Raw genomic sequence first — 19,371 nt, forward strand, 5'->3', positions numbered from 1 at the left:
TAGTTAACTCACTCTTGCTGGCTCCTGCCTCAGCACACACACAACACTGCGCACTGTTGCTTGTGCAATGGCCCAGGCAGCATGTGAGGAGAAACCTATTTCTCTGAAGGGATCACATTGTACCCTGAAGCATGAAGTTCGGTTATCCAGCTACATATTTTCTCTGCAAGCTACTTCGTATTAATGAGGACAAAGAAGTAAACAGTCAAATATCCTTTTGTGCTACCACAAAAAAAAAAAAAAAAAAAAAAAAAAAAATTGAACAAGTTCTCCTAACAGGAAATCTGTTAGCTGACATATCTTGCACTGCGCCTGATTAAAATCAGGCAATTTGGGAGCAGATTCTTAGTGGAGATATGGCTGCTTTTTGCCACCCTGCACTGCTACACTTCTGGCCGATGACTGCAGTCAAGCGAATTTTAAACAAAGCCTAAATTAGGGCAGTCCTCAAGTTGTTTTATGGCTTGTGGAAGGCAGCCCAGTCTGCAGGGGACCACACAGCTGCAGGAATCCAAGTGAAAAAATAGGCCACTGTTAAAAACTTGGTGATTCTGAGCATGCATGAAAGTAACAGCAAACTGGTTTAACCTGGAACCATCTATCTTCACTTATCCATTTGAAGAGTCAAGGAATTTGAGATGTCTTTGGAAGTAAGGAAGAACTTGACTCTTTTCTCCCAGGAGCTTCATAGTGAGTAAGTCCGATGATGGGGGTAATATTATTTCAAACTTACAGTGATGCAAGTAAGAAAGCAGTAGAGGCTGGCTTCCTGCCCCTTTTTATTTGCATTCCAGAAACCATTTTTGCACCATCTGTGATCCTGTTGCAATATCTACTTGGGAATAAATTTTACCTTCATACTTCACCGTAGATAAGACCACACATGTCAGAAGGCATGAAGAACAAGCTCCCAGATGTGTCCGAGTCTTCTCCTCTCATGAGTAACCAGCTGATCAGATGCTGTAAGGGCAGTTCCCCAAATTCCTGCTCCTCACATAACTGGGGGCAGCAGGGATGCAGTCATTCTTACTGAGAGAGGAGCTGAAAGGGAGATTTTTATGGTCAGCCTTCTGTAATACATGAATATCCTTCCACACTCCCAGAAGAGAGATAAACTGGCTGTACAGCCACTTTGCACCAGACCAGAACAACACAATAAATCAGAAGTGCTTTGTCAGGGCTGGGGATGTGAACTGTGGTACCTGGTTCAAGTGTTTTTCAGCAGCTTTCGATATAATATGTAAAGAAAATACCTACCTGAAGATGCATCTACAAAGCCAGCCAGTTTGTTGCCCATGGCAAGCAGGTACCTTTCATATCACCCTTTTTCCCCTCACAGTGCTTTGGTTTTAGTAGTATGCCAAAACATCAGACCTATCTATATTCAGGCACAGCTTTTGCATGGAAATCTTTGTATAGTGGACTGTTTTCTGGCTTGTTTTTCGTCGCAAATCTTACAGGAGAAGAGCAGCAGTTTCAAAGACTTTTACAAGGAAGCCTCAGGGCTTATTTGCCAGACTTCAATGGATATGTTTGGAGCATGGTATATGGAGGTTGAACTGCCTGACTCCCATTAATATTAATAGAGTCAGGAGGCTAAATGCCTGCACGCCATGCTGATGATGTACCCACAGCATCTGGCAAGTAGGCTGCTGCCATTTCTAAGTCCCTTTTGATAGGATGCTTCCCTCATCTATATCAGGGTGGCAAAGTAAAACAAAGAGGGACAGCCTAGTTTCTTCCATTTAAGACATCCTGCAAAGTACAATAACTGTGGGGATTTTGCCTCAATTTTAATAAAGAACCTTCCACTTGCCTATAAACTTCCTTATGTATAAGGTATCTAACAGCATTACAAAAACTAATTTAAAAAAAACATAGCAAACACAGACAACAAACTGCTAGCAGCCTATTGGTTTAACATAAAAGAGTAGGCTAGTAGTTACATGGGATTCATGGTCCCATGAAAATTCTAGCATATTTGGATTATGTGTGTTCCTTGAAAATTATAGATAAAGGAGGTACTTTTCCAGGATCAAGCATGAGCCTGTTGCACAGCTGAAACAAGTAGCTAATTTAAAATTTAACCTGTATTAAAAAAAAAAAAAAAAGAAGTTTTGATCCTTCATTATGTGTTTATGAACACCTGCAGTTTATATCACACACATTTTCATTGGAAACAATCTGTTAAATCTGTAAAATTATTATAGTGTAGTCCCATAGTATGTCACACTGTGGCAGTACCTTTGATCTCAGCCCCTGGGAAACATTTTTTCATGTGGGCAGCAGCAGCAGCTGTAAATACAATGTTAATACTATTGGGGTATTAAATTTCCCTTTTATTTTGCTGGCTGAATTCTGAGGGCTTATGCAGTACTACACTTCCCATATAACACGCTTTCAAGTTTCTGAAGTTTCAAGATAATCTAGTAAATGGACTGTCTTAGATACTTTTACAGTGGTGTTACAAGTGAAAAAAGGACCTCTCTGTTTCTTTCAAATCTGGGAAAATATACTTTGGTGATAAATCTTAATCTCTCAACATCTTGATCCTCCCCTCAGTTGCCTCACAATTCACAGCTTTTGTGCTTTAACCTGATTAGAAACAACCTGTTGGCTAAATTACTCTGTTACAACCTACAGATATCCTGTATGTTTGAGTTTTTCACATGTGTAGTCCCACTTTAATGAAAAAAGTGTCTTTTAAAAATGTTATCTCTGTCCCTGACGGTTGCCTCATCACAACGCTAAAATTCTAGATCATATACTGACTTTGCCATGCACAAACAGCACAAAAATCTGCCCTTAGCTTGCCACTGTGTTATATAGCCTCTCAACCGCCAAACACCCATCCCAGCTATATCTGAGGTCAATGGTATAAAGATTAGATAATGCTCTGAGCAGTGTAAAGAGTAACTTGAGCTAGCCCTTATTCAGAGAGCTAGACTAATGCTACTCTAACCCCTACAATTCTATTCTGATGTAGTTGCTTTGCAATATCTTACTTGTTCTAGTTTTATACTGGGAAAGTTACAAAGATTAGGCACTTCTTTTATCTTCCATGTACTGAATGTATATCTTTAGTACGAATATTTATTAAACAACATTAAAAAAAGCAAACAGCACACACATTCTGTTAAGCAAAAAGTTACATTTATAGACATATCAGTAATTTAAATGCCTTTTGCCTTTCAAGAACACTTCGGTTAAAAAGTCTTAAGAAAAGTGATTCTACCAAATGCTATGCAAACACTCTGAAGTGTCCAAATTATCTTGATTTAGCATTTCCCATTCACTGCTTTGCATTCTGAATGAGATACACAAGCCACAAGACCTGTTCTTCTTTGCGTGCTCTGGACACACTGCTGTCAAATGTGCATAACGACATCCATTTTTGCTCATTTTCAGATACCACTGTAATAGCCAGTTGTGTGCACACAAAGCTTTTTAAATGCATATGCTGGGTTCTGTGCCTTAGGGCAAATCTCATTTTATGTTCATTGGTATCAGTATAGTTTGGGAATGCAAGGACTGAAGCCTAAATTCAGGGTCTAAATCCAGAAAAAGACATAAAAGACCTGTTAGAGGGAGGGAGGAAGAGAGGCAAGCAGGCAAGTACACTTCCTACCAAGGCAGGTACGTCCCTTTCCTCTTCAACCTGTGAGTAGCATTAGGCATCCAGCTGAGATTTACAACAGCCAGGAGGCTAACGTTCATGAATTTTTTGTTAATCAGTCATCCGCTAAAGCTTTTAAATAACTACTAGCAAAGACTAGAAGTCAGCCCTCTCTTTTTTGCAGGCAAGAGCTCTAACTGCCCCAGGACACCAAAATAACATGACTATTCTGGCACAAATTCTGTGCCCACTCCTCCCCACCTTCTTCCATTTACTTATGGAAATAAGTACATATTCCTTTAAAATGCAGAGCTGTTTCACAGAGAAAAGGCATATTAGAATAGCTTTTACATGTAAGATTGGGGCAAAAAGTGGGCACAAACCCCTTCTGCCAGGCAGAGATTGAACCCAGGCTGCCCACATTGCCTACTCATACTGCTGTTGGAGGAATGAATGAGGACTTCCATCACCTCCTTCTGCCGCCGTACTTCATGCACAGGCTGCACTATTAGTCATGCTAAGAGCATGCCAGCTGGATAGAACCCCTCAGGTGAAACAGACTGAGTAATGCCTTGCTTATGAACCCAAATTAAGCTTAAATGTAAATTACGGCTGGGCCACTCCACACTAAGATAGTTCTGGGATGCCCAGGAAAAAAGAATTTAAAGCCTTCAGGAAATACTGGGATTTTTACACAGATGGGTGGCTAAAGACAGCTGTGGTTTCAGTCCGCACTCCCTCCAACCCAACTCCACCTACGCCTGCTCCATTTGAGAAGCTGGACAGCCATGCCAGCATGGCAACATGCTGAGGGCTCAGAAAAATCCATGACATGTAAAGGATTCAGGAGGCTCCAAAGTTACATTGCTGCTTAGGGGAGTTATAAAGGCTGCAGTTTGGGACACAGAGCCTAAAGCAAGTATTGGGTACCTTTGTTCTTTCAGATTTGTTCTCTGTTGACTTTCTTCAGCTTATTTATATGTTGGAAAATCCTGGTAAAAATAATTCAAAATTTTAGGGAGGAAAATTTCATATGACTTTAAATAACTCAGAGGGAAGAATTAAATAATTCTACTGCAAAAGATGGTGGTGCATAAGAGAGCAACCTGTCAGAAGTGAGCAAAGAATGGAAAAGAAGGAGAAATACAGACTTCTGCAATGAAGTGACAGTCTAAAGTCTAAACAGACTCCATGTAACAACTTACAGGAGAAGGCCTGAAACACTACAGAAGACTCAGTGAAAGTATTTCATAGAATCACAGAATCATAGAATCATTTGGGTTGGAAAAGACCTTGATGATCTTAAAGTCCAACCATTAACCAAACCACTGCCAAGTCCACCACTAAACCATGTCCCTAAGCACCACAACTACACATCTTTTAAATACCTCCAGGGATGGGGACTCAACCACTTCCCTGGGCAGCCTGGTCCAATGCTGGACAACCCTTTTGGTGAAGAAGTTTTTCCTAATATCCAACTGAAACCTCCCCTGGCGCAACCTGAGCCCATTTCTTCTTGTCCTATCACTTGCTACTTGGGAGAAGAGACCAACCCCCACCTTGCTACAACCTCCTTTCAGGTAGTTGTAGAGAGTGATAAGGTCTCCTCTCAGCCTCCTCTTCTCCAGGCTAAACAACCCCAGCTCCCTCGGCCACTTCTGATAAGACTTGTGCTCTAGACCCTTCACCAGCTTCCTGGCCCTTCTTTGGACACACTCCAGCACCTCAATGTCCTTCTTGTAGTGAGGGGCCCAAAACTGAACACAGTACTCGAGGTGCAGCCTCACCAGTGCTAAATACAGGGGGACGATTACTTCCCTAGTCCTTCTGGCCACACTATTCCTGGTACAAGCCAGGATGTCATTAGCTTTCTTGGCCACCTGGGCACACTGCTGGCTCATGTTCAGCCGGCTGTCAGCCAACACCCCCAGGTCCTTTTCCGCCCGGCAGCTCTCCAGCCACTCTTCCCCAAACCTGTAGCATTGCATGGGGTTGTTGCGACCTAAGTGCAGGACCCAACACTTCACCTTGTTGAACCTCATACATTTGGCCTCTTCCCATCGATCCAGCCTCTTCAGATCCCTCTGTAGACCCTTCCTACTCTCCAGCAGATCAACACTCCTGCCCAACTTTGTGTCGTCTGCAAACTTACTGAGGGTGCGCTCAATTCCCTCATCCAGATCATTGATAAAGATATTAAACAGAACTGGCCCCAACACTGACCCTGGGGAACACCACTTGTGACCGGCCACCAACTGGATTTAACTCCATTCACCACAACTCTTTGGGCCTGGCCATCCAGCCAGTTTTTTACCCAGCGAAGCGTACGCCTGTCCAAGCCACGAGCAGCCAGTTTCTCCAGAAGAATGCTGTGGGAAATGGTGTCAAAGGCTTTACTAAAGTCCAGGTAGACAACATCCACAGCTTTTCCCTCATCCACTAAGTGGGTCAACCTTGTCATAGAAGGAGATCAGTACAGTTTTGCTGAGTATTTCCTCACTCTTGTTGCTATACTAGATAGAAAGAGAAGAAACACTGTGCTATTTACTATATAGAAATCAACCAACTGCATTATATACAATGTGCAAATATCTGAAATTACTTTTGTTAAAGTCAATATTTATAGATCTGTGACTTAAAAATATTGGAATATTGTTTAGTAAAGAGTTTTTTCAGTAGTTCAGAAATATGGATTCTGGTCAAAAAACCACAGAAGTACTCTTTCCTTTCCCACAGCATCCTGGTATCTGAGTTGGAACATTATGGGTGGTGGGTCTGGATGGGTGGTCTACTAGATGGGTGAAAACCTGTCTGGGCCCTGAGACCCAAAAGGTGGGTGGGTAATGGTGCATGCTCTACCTGGAGGCCAGTTATGATTTTTTCAGGGCTTTACCCTAGGACCTTCCTTGTCCAATATCTTTTTCAGTGACCTGGAAAAGAGGTCAGAGTTCACCTTCATTGAACGTTCAGATGACACCTAATTGGTGCATCCAGTCAATCCACTTGAAGGCATGGCTGCCATCCAGAAGGACCTAGGCAGGCTAGAGGGATGGGCTGATAGGAACCATAAGAAACAAAGCAAAGACAAATGCAAAGTTGTGCACCTTGAATGGATGAAACCCTTGCACTGGTACAGGCTAGGGACCGACTGGCTGTGGAGCAGCTCTGTAGAGAAGACACTAGTGGACCATAAGCTAAAGATGAATGCGCTCTGGCAGTAATGAAGTGTAGCAGGGTTTGGGCTGTATCATCAGGAACATACACGATGGCAAGGGAATTGTCTATTCCCATTAATACTGTGTCCAGTTTTGGGCCTCTGAACAGGAAGGGAAGACATTGATAAACTGGACCAAGTTCAGTGGAGGGCTGCCAAGATGGCTGGAGGATGGAGCAGGTGTGCAGGTGTCCTGTGAAGAGAGGCTGAGGTTTGTTCAGCTGGGAGAAGGGGTGCCTTCAGGGGGACCCAACAGCAGCTCCCCAGTGCCTATGGTAAGTTTAGCAAGAAGATACAGCCACAACAGTCAGTGGCAGGAGGGTGAGATACAACAGGCATAAACTGAAACAGAGGAGGTCCCACTGGAAATAGGAAAATACTCTTTTACTATGATGGCAGTCAAGCAGTGGAACAGGCTGCCCAAAGAGGCTGTGCAGTCAGCAGCCTTGAAGGCTTTCAAGACACAACTGGATCAAGCCCTGAGCAGCCTCGGCTGACCTCAGGACTGACTCTGCTTTGAGCAGCAGGTTGGACTAGAGACCTCCTGGGGCCATTTCCAACCTGAATTAATCTATGATTCATTATGCATTTGAAGACCTTTCCTGGAGCTTTCTAATCACTACCTTCTTTGACTTTCTTTTGTTGGAGCATGAAAATCTTTTAAACTATTTCTAAAAGTACATCCCTTGAAATAACTATTCTATTCTAGGTAAGTACTGTCATCACATATACATATATATATTTAAATTCTGAATACTGCAGCTTATTTTGAAGGCCTCTTAATAAAATAATGAAAGCAGAAGCAAACCTTTTAAAATGAAATCTAGATGAGCTATGTAGGAAGGAATTAATGCCTAAGGATATTCTGTCACATTTAAACATAGGAAAGTATAATTACAAGTGCTACAAGTAGAAAACAGAGCTTCTTAGATAGAGAAATTAAGAGTTATTTAAGAAAAATAAAAGGAACTGCAAATGCCTGGGTGTCTTAAGTTTCCTTCTTTTGTTACCATGGCTACAATAAAGAATTACCAAAGGAGAGAATTGGATTGGTACGGTATTAAAGATTTGGCATGCTAATTAGTATTCTCCTTTTATTACTCTGATAGCCACATAATCCAGAGCCATTTCTTCTAAATCACTTAACTTGGAACACTTTTTAGCATTGTTTTGCAAGCAAATGCCAACTCTATTTCTTACATGTTTGTCTGTATTTTTAAAAAAAGATCTGTTTCAGTTAACATACTTTTGAAGTCTAGACTTCGTCATTTTTTAAACACTGCAGACAGTCATTTATTATCAGCTTTCTAGTGGAAGTATTTTCTTTTGCACAGGTATATTATATAGTATGTTTCTTTTGATATATAACCAGTTCTGTGCTGCATCTACACTTTTGGCCACAAAAAAACATATGTGTATTTGAACACAAGCTTTCTCTATTGAAAAAACAGCCTTTTTAAACTGAAACACATCCAGTCCTTATACCATTTTAATTACATATTTTTATCTTATTTTTCTCACATTATAAAAATACCTTCAAAGCCAAGCTCTCTTTTGTGTGGCTGAAAACTGACACACTGCATTTTTCATTTGGACACCTATATTCCTGTCTTATTTTGTAATCTAAGTTTGCAAGACATACACTCACAAATAAAACCAAAACCAAGCAAAGCTGTTTACAAATTTAAACAAATGAGAGAAAGAAATAAAATACTTTTCTTGGGCACAGTTATATATTCTAATGTCAAACTGGTTAGTGAAAAAGAACACTAAATGGAAAAATCAAGAGATGAGTTATTTCTACGTGCTAGTCACTCAGCTTGGACGCAGATTTTGATTCATTCTTGGCTCTGTCACAGACTTGATAAGGGACAAGCTATCTAATCTCTTTTCTGCCTGAGGCAGTAGTTCCTAAAGCTGATTTGCCTGCTGGCTGCCTCAGTCCTGCCATCCTCCCTGTCTCAGCTCTGACCCTGGCTGAGCCATTTCAGTATGAAAAGCCATATGAAAGGGTTTTGTTCTCCTCTCTTTGCTTTTCAGGCTAGTTTTCTATAGCTTTAAGGCACTGAAACAGGCCAAAGCAAGGCTGGACAAACAGAGTTAAAGAGAGGATTTCTGGTTTGCCAGCAGAGACAAACATCAACAGCAACAGCCCTAAGTGAGACTTAGTTACACTGCATGGGACAGCAACTTCAGTTTCTCTGCCTGTAACATTGGCTTAGTGGTGGTTCCCCTCTCTCTTTCTTCCTTACTTACCCTAATTTGTTACCTGTAGCTTTTATTTTTTTTAGCAGTGAGCTGTCTTAGGTTAGGCCTGAAAATATTTGTGGGCACTTATTAGCTATACATAAAGACCAAATGCATAAAAGCACTAAAGGAATAATGTTAGAGGCAGCAAAAGGAGGCAACAAATGGATTTCTGCCAATAATGTATTAAAATTAAAGGCTTCTGGGAATGTGTTTCAGCGATGCGTAAGGGTATGATAAATATTTGAAAGCACTGGAGGACAGTTATACTCTCGCTCTTCATCATTACTATTAATAGGTATTTTTATAGATGCATTAACAGCACAATCTGCAATATTAGGACTAAGCAAACCACAGGGGCTTCCTTGAAAACCTTACTGACCCAAAGACAGAACTAGGGGTCACCAATGCTTGGCCACATTTTCATCACAAAGTGATTTGTTTGCTGTTATGTCTGGTCTGGAAAGAATATTCTGCTCCAGAAATGGTAAATTGGACAAGTTTATCCAATCAATTCTGCTTACTATTTGAGCAGACAATAATTGTATCTGGCCGCGCCTAGGTGACATCAACATTTTTTTCCAAAGCAAAAGGAACAATTGAGGATTTGACTGGAAAAAGGGCCAAACTATCTTTGAATACGTTGAGAGTTACAAAACTTTTGTAGGGGAAAGAATTGGAAAAGATTTAAATCTGAACAAAACCCCATTCGTTCCCAAGAAATAATGGGACAGAAGATACTCCTATTTCTCCTTTTGCAAACTGTCTAGGGACACCAGGCATGAGGTAGGACAGAGCTACTGATCGTGTGTATTAGCAGAATGCTAGCTTTTTAACACAGGGTGGATAGGTGCAATTGCCTAGAAACCCCCCAAACCTGTGGGCATGGATGTCCATAGTATGTGTGATCTGAACATATCTCTTAACAATGCCCATCCACCTTGCAGAGCTCACTGAAATATCTGAACAGCAAGAGGACACATCTCACTTATCTGCATGGGTGGACAAGACAAAGATCTGTGTGAAAGAGCCGACAGACAATGCTGGGTATCTTACAGTAAGCAACGTGAGCCAGATAAGCTCCCCCACAGCAGCAGAACTTACAAAGACAAATGTTGTGTATAAAAACATATATATATTCAGATAATTTGTAAGTAACCTTCTTCAAAAACTTATACAGGCACTTCATGTACATAAGAGGTGTCATTGACTATAGTAGGACTACTCGTGTATGTTAAGCTGAGCCCAGCTGTAAGCCTTTGCAGAAGAAAGCTCTTGGCACATATGTGAAATGTGCCGGTGACAATGAGCTTGCTGACAGTGAAGTTCTTTAAGAAACTCAGATCAGAACTGAGCATTAGGAGAGACTCACTGAGGAAAGGACTGGTGACCAAATGTCGTACTACCCGTACTACTATGAACTTTTGCATAAACAGCAATGACTTCATATGAGAGGTATTTTTCATTCCTTCACAATTTGCTGGTAACTTACAAACACAGAAAAAGCCAACACTTGATACAAAAGACAGGTATTTGGCAGTTACTGCTGTAGTGTCAATCACTTGGCATGCAGACTGAAATATCAGAAGAGAAGGACACAGAGTAGACAACCTTGAAAATATATTCTTCTATTAATGGCTTTATAGAGCTGACAGAGCTGCAAGAATTCTGCAATATAAAGAAAGAGATTCACTAAAACCCATACATAATCCTTACAAGGAACTTAAAACCAACCTGGGAAGTTTGGTGTCAGTGGCTACCTTGAATCTCGTCCACCTCAGGATAAGCAGCTACAGAATCTTTTAAGAAAACCAATGAATATATTAGTAAAGCACTAGAACTGTGATCCTTAGGGAGACTATACAAGAAACCAAGGTGGATTCATTGTTGTTAGCACCATTGTCAATACTCTTGTGTGCAGGGGACAAAGCAAAGCCTCTGTCGGAGGACAGCAGGCAGATCTAGACCTGACCATCTTTAAAAAACATTGCACAGCCTTCTTTGAAAAGCCTTGACAACATCAGTGACACTCACAATTCAAGTACTACCTTTATTACCACGATGTGACAACCCTGTCCCCCTGCCCTATGAAAACAAAGTGAAAAATGACAAGTAGAGTTCTGGAACTGTCAAGAATATTTGAATTATTTTAAAGTCCACGTAAAATTTTCCTATTAATTTTGTGTGCAAGATGCTCCGGTGTTACAGGGATGAGCTACAATAAAAACCCCAACAAACAGTCGCAGATAAACTTCATTTTAGTGACTTACAAAATAACAATACCACCACCACCCTGACACAAATAATTCCAATAATTTTCAATGTAGAAAATAGATGTAAAAAACCAAGGATTTTGACTCATCTGATGACACACCACATCTTAAAGGGACGTGAATAACTGTTTCTTCAACAAGCAAACATTCAGTCTTAATTTGATGCTACTGTTGAGCATGAAATGGCACACAAGCACAAACATGATAATTGTTGTGTGGCACTAATTACTTATATCACATATTGATGTTCTCTAGTACAGAAATTCAAGAAACTCAAGTACAGATTCTGTGCTTGCCATCCAATTTCCTCAAACCCATGTAAATATGTAAATAGAATTGTGGAGGAAGTATTTGCATCTGATGCCTGCTTTTCATGGTTATGAATGAGTCAGATATTCTATTAAGTCTTTGGTGTAGGTGGGATTTTCAATGTCTGGGTTGCATATTGAAATACTGCACTCAGAAGAAATCAGTTGTCTCTGGTATAATCACTTTGACAGGAAAAAGGCATTGGCATGGCACTGATGTATCATGTGGGCACAGCAGAATCTAATCATAACTCAGAACAGTTAAAGCATTTTTCACTCCTGAAGCTAGAAGCTCTTACAATTTGGTTTTTCTCATCTCTAAATGTAATTTCTCCTAAGGAGTGATAAAAAGAAGTGTGAGAAGAAAGGAAAAAAACTACCATAAATTCTTATCAAATTCTTGTTTGCAAGTAGAGTTTTCAGGTCAAAGTCTATAATAATTCCAATCTCTTCACAACATAATTGAATGAGTATTGATTCATTTTAGAAAAAAAAAAAATTCCTCCATTTCTCTTAAGACTTTTCCCATAGCTTATTTCTGAGTAACTTTTCCATTTTAAGCAGAGAAAAACATATTGGATATATTAATAGGTAAATAAACATTAAATGTAAATAAATCAAATATAAATACTAAAACCTTTATTTCGTGATCACAATTACAACATAAATTATGTGCATGTTTTTCAGTACGGGCCTATTCAGATTCCTTACAAAAGGAATGTCACTTCTTTGGACATAAAATTATGAGTGATAAAAACTTCTGCAAACCACATTCACATGCATGCTTACCTAAATAATCTATTCAGCTATAAACTTACTGAATATCTCTTAAAAATTCCTAAGTGTTCACTGATCATATAAATTATTAAAATATAATAAACATGTGTAAAATTTGTCCTATGTATTTTACTGTCATTTAAGTTTTCTCTCAGTTGCCTTACAGTATCAATCTTCCCTGTCCCCCTAAACTCATTATTTTCTCTTCAAAAAGGGCAAACAAGTAAACAGAAAGAGAATCTGACATATGCATTATTCAGTCAGCTTCCTGTGTTATTTCTTCCTGTAAGCGGCTCACTGAAATATGCACCACAGTGTGTATCAAGGTTATAGCACCTAGTCAGAGAAAAAACATTTCTTAAGAGCTACTATTTCTTTCCCAAACTTCCCACTGAGACCTTTCTTCACCTGAAATAGTTTGCATTCCTAGATTTTATCTTTTTAGTCTAATGACCTATAAATTTCCTGAAATATAGGCAGATGAGCAATCAGTCTTAAGAAATCTGACAGTATAACATTCAGGTGCAAAAATGGCACATCAATGACTCAGTCTCCAAAGAGGCCTCGTCTTAAGTATCTTTAAGGGTACTGTTATAATATCACTGTATTTATTAATAAACTGAATACATTGATTGAAAATACTGTATTACTTTCAAGCTTTAGCACATGTTAAACCAAGAACCTACATATTTAAGTACCATTCCCTGAAATCTAAGGACTATAATATTAGCAGTTGATAAAAAAGAAACATGCAGAAATGCCCATGGAAATACACTTGCTGGATGTTCTGCTGGTTATTATTCTTCACAGTGAAGTCGTGTCATGCATATTACTTATGGTGTACTTTCATTGTTCAGTTAATGTGTCTGCACACGTAAATGGGCAAAGGATCTGTATTATGGAATGGTGGAAGGAGTACTGTATTTGCCAAGTTGAACAAATACGAGTGCTATTCAGTGAGCTAAAGATGGCCTGCATGTACAACTCACAAATTGTCAGCTGTCTGTCCCTAATTATATTCAGCCAACTCTCACAGCTTGGAAACGAAGGCTTGAACAGCTCCAGTATCAGATCAATCATCTAAACATCTAGTCACTTTTCCCTCTTCTTGTATCCTATGTGTAAAAGAACGTTATTTATAGCCTAGTACTCCCTGAGTCATTTCTTGGAATAACTGCTAAAAAGGGAACTCTGGGAATTAAAAGCAGCAGAAAAGGACACTTCACCCATCTCCCCTCTTTGTACAAACTTAACCCTCCCACTTGTTTAACAGCCATAAAAAACAGAATTCCCACTGAAGAGAGAAGCTTGCCACGGACTTCCATAGGACAACAACTTGTGCTGTCACCCAGTGTTGCATTTAGCATCAGTACTCTCTCTTTCTCTTCTGATAGGGTTGTCACCACAAACACAACATACTTTTACATCCATTAAAGTGCATCCAAACAGTTCCTCCATCCTAATATCTTGCCTTGTCTGCCTGATCCACCAGATTCCAGGTGGATGCTTGAGTTACTTCAAGGACACCCAGTACTTACAGAAGATTAGTTAGAGTTTTTGTGAAGTAAACATCTTAAATGCACAGTTTCTTAACAGAAATTTCATATATAACTATATAACCATACAAGAACAATAAAACCTGTCCATCTTGATCTTCCTGCTAGTATTTGTGAGACACCTGAGGTTTTTTTCACATTTTCTGTGAGGATTCAGGCTTTCTATTCCGTACAATAAAGCTTCTCCTCTAGTCTGCTCAGGTTTGGCAACTGAAAAGAACCTACAGAAAAATACAGAAGAATCAATTATTCCGTTCAGCCTCTTTCCTATAATGTCAAGTAAAAGACATGTTAATGAATGTCTTGTATGATTTTCCGCAACTGCTTTCAGACGAGATAAGAGACAGTTACTTCTAGCAAGTGATGATTCAAAACACAAAGGGTTAAAGCTGTAGACAAGGCTAATATGTGGGAGTCGCTTTTACACATAGTGAAATTCTCTGTGAGTGAAAATGCATATAACTCCTTCAAGAAAGTGGTACACCATGTTTTACACAAGAAAGAGGGCTCACAGATCGCACCTACTGGAATCAGAAAATAATAAAAAATTAGAAACATGGCTCAGGTCTCACACATTTGTGAGATAGATCAAAAGGTGCCATTCAGAGAAGGCTTTTGTATCTTTTTTCCAAAAAACTAACAATAAGATTATATCAAATTGATTTTCTTTTCCAAAACAAAGACAACTTCAAACAAATCAAGTTATACTGAAGTCCCAACCATGATTTTATCTAAAGTCAAGAGACTTTAGGACATGCCTAAGATTTCAAAGCTTCCAGAGACTTAAACAACAAATCTGTGCAGCACCATACAGATTTACTAGCTGAGGCTTGAATGCAATACAACCAAGGCCACACTGTCTTGTTTCTGAGCTAACCAGTTGAGAGATGGCACTCATTACTTCTCATGAAGCACTATGCAGATGTACTCAAACTACACCTCCCATCAGCTACCGTGTCTTCTCACAGCTTTCCCCAGCACTTTCATTTCCCAGTTTAAAGTGGCTTGATGGGATGATCTCAAAACCTCCACCCCTGCTGACTCAGGCATGTCCTTAGGATTTTGACATACTGAAGACTCGGATGTACAAAAGTGTTTGGCTTGCTAAATGCATGGGCTGGGCAGAATTTCCATACCTAATTACAAGAGAGCAATCCACACAAAAAAACCTTGCCTTCTACTTGGGCAGGGAAGAGCCTGGAGAACCTGAATTTTCAAGCACCCCCACTGGGAACAAAGACCGTAGGCTCAGCCTACACAGCAGTCAGTGGGACACGCACAGTGGCAGAACCTCGGGTGTCCCTCTCACACAGGCCACACTAGACTCACAAACAGGGTCTCTGGCTCCTCTGCTTTTCAGATGGCTCAGCCTAGCAGGGCTGTGAGGTACACAGCCTGCTTTGAGGCAAGAGAGTGATTTCACAAAAGGCTAAAAGCAAAGGTCCAAATCCAGGACTCCCACCTTCCTAACTAAACGTCCCCACCATTGCTCTTGTGTTTAGTTTTACCCTGTAGGCCATGAGTTTTTTCTTTAACTGAATGGGAATATAGATTCAGCTGAAAAAGCAGAATGCAACTTCACCCTGCTTTTGCCATTAGCCTAGGGATTTAGGGCAGCATCAGAGAAGCAGGTAGATAAGGAAGCTGAAATCATTCACATTTAGGAAGATGTGGGATCTAGGCTCTTATGATTTGGTTGAATGACCTGCCTTTAGTCAAAAATAGTATAGCCATATATCAGCATGGCCCTGTTCCTAGCTAATAAGACCTGCCTCTGGCCATATAACCTCAGATGTCACATTAATGTAGTTACACTGCTTCGAGACCCAAACCAGTGACTGCACTGACATATGGCCAGTTAGGCGCTGAATTAAACCTAACTGGACTTTTTCCACCATGCCCCATCACAAAATGGATGAGTAACGTCAAGTAACTGACACTGGGGATCTGATGCTGAATCCTTTTGTGGATGTGGCCTTATACAACTTCTGAAAGTGGTCTGGTTCACTGCAGTCTTTGGAATTTACCTTTCATCAGCTTCCTAGTACAAATGTGAGCCTCATCAGTCAAACAACAGATAAAAAATATATGCCTGGTACCATATTAACTTAGCCGACTCACTTGAATGCTCTTGAAATTTCTATTTTTCTTGCAACTTAGTGAAATCACCTAGAAAATTTCTTTATATATGTCTGTTTGACAATGAGTTCAAGGCAAAAAAAGGAAGGGGGCTGGGGAAGACTGTCTCCTGAGAAAAAGAGAAGATTCCTGGAAACAAAAGTAACACTCTCAAAACATATGCCACTTTTAAGAAGTAATTATTGTGAAGAGTTTGTGTGATAGTCTAGTTATTCTTTGTTTCATTTGCTTTCCAGAAACTCCATAGTCTATAAAAGGACTGGAAATTCCTATAGTTAATACTATAATGGAATTTATTATGCCAGCAGTATTAAGCTTGTGTCAACACTTCCATTATAAAATCTTGTTTTTAAGAGTTTGTAACTTGTCTCTATAAATACTGCATGCCCCACTTTATTTCTGAATAAGTCAAAATACTATTGTCTCACATCGTAACATTGTTGCAGTGATATTACTGATTTTAAATGAACAAAGGTCCTGATTAACAAAGATGAAAGAGGGAAAATAACCTTACTGCTTTATCACTAAACTGTTTATTTTTGCAACAGTGCATTTGAATTTTAAAACATATAACATTGGTTTGAGGGTTTTTTTGTTTGTTTTGTTTCCTTTTATAATTTAACGGACCACCACTCACATTCCTTCTGTGGAAGAAGACTAGGTTGGTTTTCTGTTGGGTTTGTTTTCTTTTTTTTTGTTCTTTGCCGAAAACCATGTCTGTTACAAAATTATGTTTTGGCCCCAATTTAAAAAAATTAGACTGTACAATTAGCTTGGGGGATGAAGGAGAAAACAGTCCTCATACATCTGCAGAAGCAGATTAAATGGCATAAATAGTGTGAGAGTGGATGTACTATCCTTTCTCTGTTCTACCGTACGTGCCTTCTATTCACTGCAACAACAGCAAATCTGATGTTGCACAGGAAGAAAACAATGTTCAAGGCTTTTGAGTTAATACTTGCTGGATTTATGGATTTACTTCAGAAATCTTGACTTTGAAAGGAGAGAAGAAACCAGATGCTGTATGAGCTATAAAGCCCATGGTAATTAGATTGGGGGTAGGGAGCACCTTTCCTGTTGTCACTGAGTGTAAGTGTAAAACATACAGCACTGAAGGCTTCTATGTTTGAGACATTATTTTCCGCGTAATTTGCACTCTTTCTTTACCAATCTTTCTTTTGTTAATATTTATATGCTTTTTGTTTTCATGAAGCTACCAACATGATAGCAATGACAGCATAGCAAATTAATAAAAATATTGCATGCCCAATGTACATTACACACAAGAATATACGGTAGGAAGACAGAGCTAATTTCATGTAAAAGGTAAAAGAGCTGAAACAGACATACTTGCAGCCAGGTATGTTTTTATATTAAATGAACAAAGTTTAGCCGATGAATGCACAAATAAGGAAACGCACATATACATATAAAGAAGTACCAGTTTTCATTTTGAAACATCAATACTAGACCCCAGAGATTTTCAATAAGCCAGTGACAATCTGGAGTTACATTACTAACTTCATGTTATATTTAAACTCAGTGTAGTTTTAGGCCTTTTTTGAATTACACCAATTTAGATACTCAGCCTCAAATTTTATATTCTTACTGATAAATTTTTACATTTGTAGCTGCCAAAAGAAGTATAAGTTGGGATTTCTTGAAATATGAGTGAGGAAGAAGAAAAAGACATTCAGAAAAACATTTGGATACAATAAGATGTTTTAGGTTAGAAAGAAGCATTTGTCATATCTATAAAGTAGACTAAGAAGTATAAAATTCTCCTAGTTACTTCAGAAACAGTCCTTAAAAACAGAAATAAATACCATTAGCAACTTCAGCCAAAAATTAAAATGGCTGGTAGTGAAATATCGAACATCGATTTCTAATACATGAAAGATGTGGTAAAGTGGAGGACAGACATCTGACCTGGCTTCTTTTAGGATTATGAGCAACGATCAGATGAGAAAAACAACTCATTTCAATCCCATTAACCCTCACATGTCCAAATAATCCATAGACAGTAAAATGATTGCCTTATTATCCTTCCAGCTATAGGTGGCAAGAAAAAACCACAAGGAAGACGCAACCACTGAAAGAACAATTATTCCTGAAGTTCTGGCTTTTCAGGTAATACATGCTGTAAAACCCAGTCTTTCCTGGGCTATATTGTCTCTGAGGCAGTGGAGACACAGACAAAAACACAAATTGTGGAATCCGTTGTATCTTTAAATGGCACAGCACTAGTCCTGCTGATTTGGGAAGGAAGTTGCACTAATGAAGATGTGTTTAAAAAATCCAACCAAAACAGTAAAGTATTACATTTCTGTTTTAGCGCATGCCTGGGTTAACTATGAGAAAGCAGAAACTTCAACGTTACGAATGCTGCATGCATCATCCCAGCACTTTATGGAATAATTACCTGAGTGAACCACAGCCCTCCCCTTCTGTGGCAATGCAATTACATGCCAAAAACTTCTACAATACCATTTCTTTTTCATTCTGTATACCCCTGGGTTCATCTACATGGTATTATTCCACAAATAAAGTTGTATTTAAAATTGTGTTTTGTGTTCCACATTCAGAATTCAAAGTGCCATGTAAAAAGAAGGTACCATCACCTACATCCAACAGGGTAAATTAAGAAAGGGAGAGTGACTTGCTCAGCATTACATTGGGCATCAGTGGCAGCGCCAGGATTATAACACTGATTCCCAGTCCAATAGGTTACCAACTTGAAGGAAGGGGAGGAGGAGATGATATTATTATGTTAAACCTGGAAGCATAGTCTTTGCTTGTAATAGCACAAAATCTGTAGTTCAAAATAGCAGCCTCAATTTCTCTGTTTTCTTGTAATGCGTGAAATCCTTAGTGTTCTGGTCTGAAACAAGGAGGAGAAGCTTTCCCATGTAAACTGACAGAGAAATTCATTACTATGTAATCTATTTATCTGTCAGTTCATTAAAGGTGATTCTGGAATATCACAAGATATAAAATATCCACACATTTTAGTTTAGAATATGCCTCTGTCATCAAAGAAAATTCACTTTTAAAATCACTTGGAGCTCATAATAATCTAACTGCAACCTTGGCAGAGAGTACATTATGCAAAGATCAGTATTAACTTGGACCATTCTTCCTTTTTCATACTAGTAAGAAAAGGTTACCATTAAAAGGAGCTCTTTGTAACAAATATTCATACTGGCAGTCTTCTATCTTTTGTGCACGTACATTTGTGAAG

Source organism: Platalea leucorodia, assembly GCF_965183815.1.
Source record: "Platalea leucorodia genome assembly, chromosome: 6".
NCBI lineage: Eukaryota > Metazoa > Chordata > Aves > Pelecaniformes > Threskiornithidae > Platalea > Platalea leucorodia.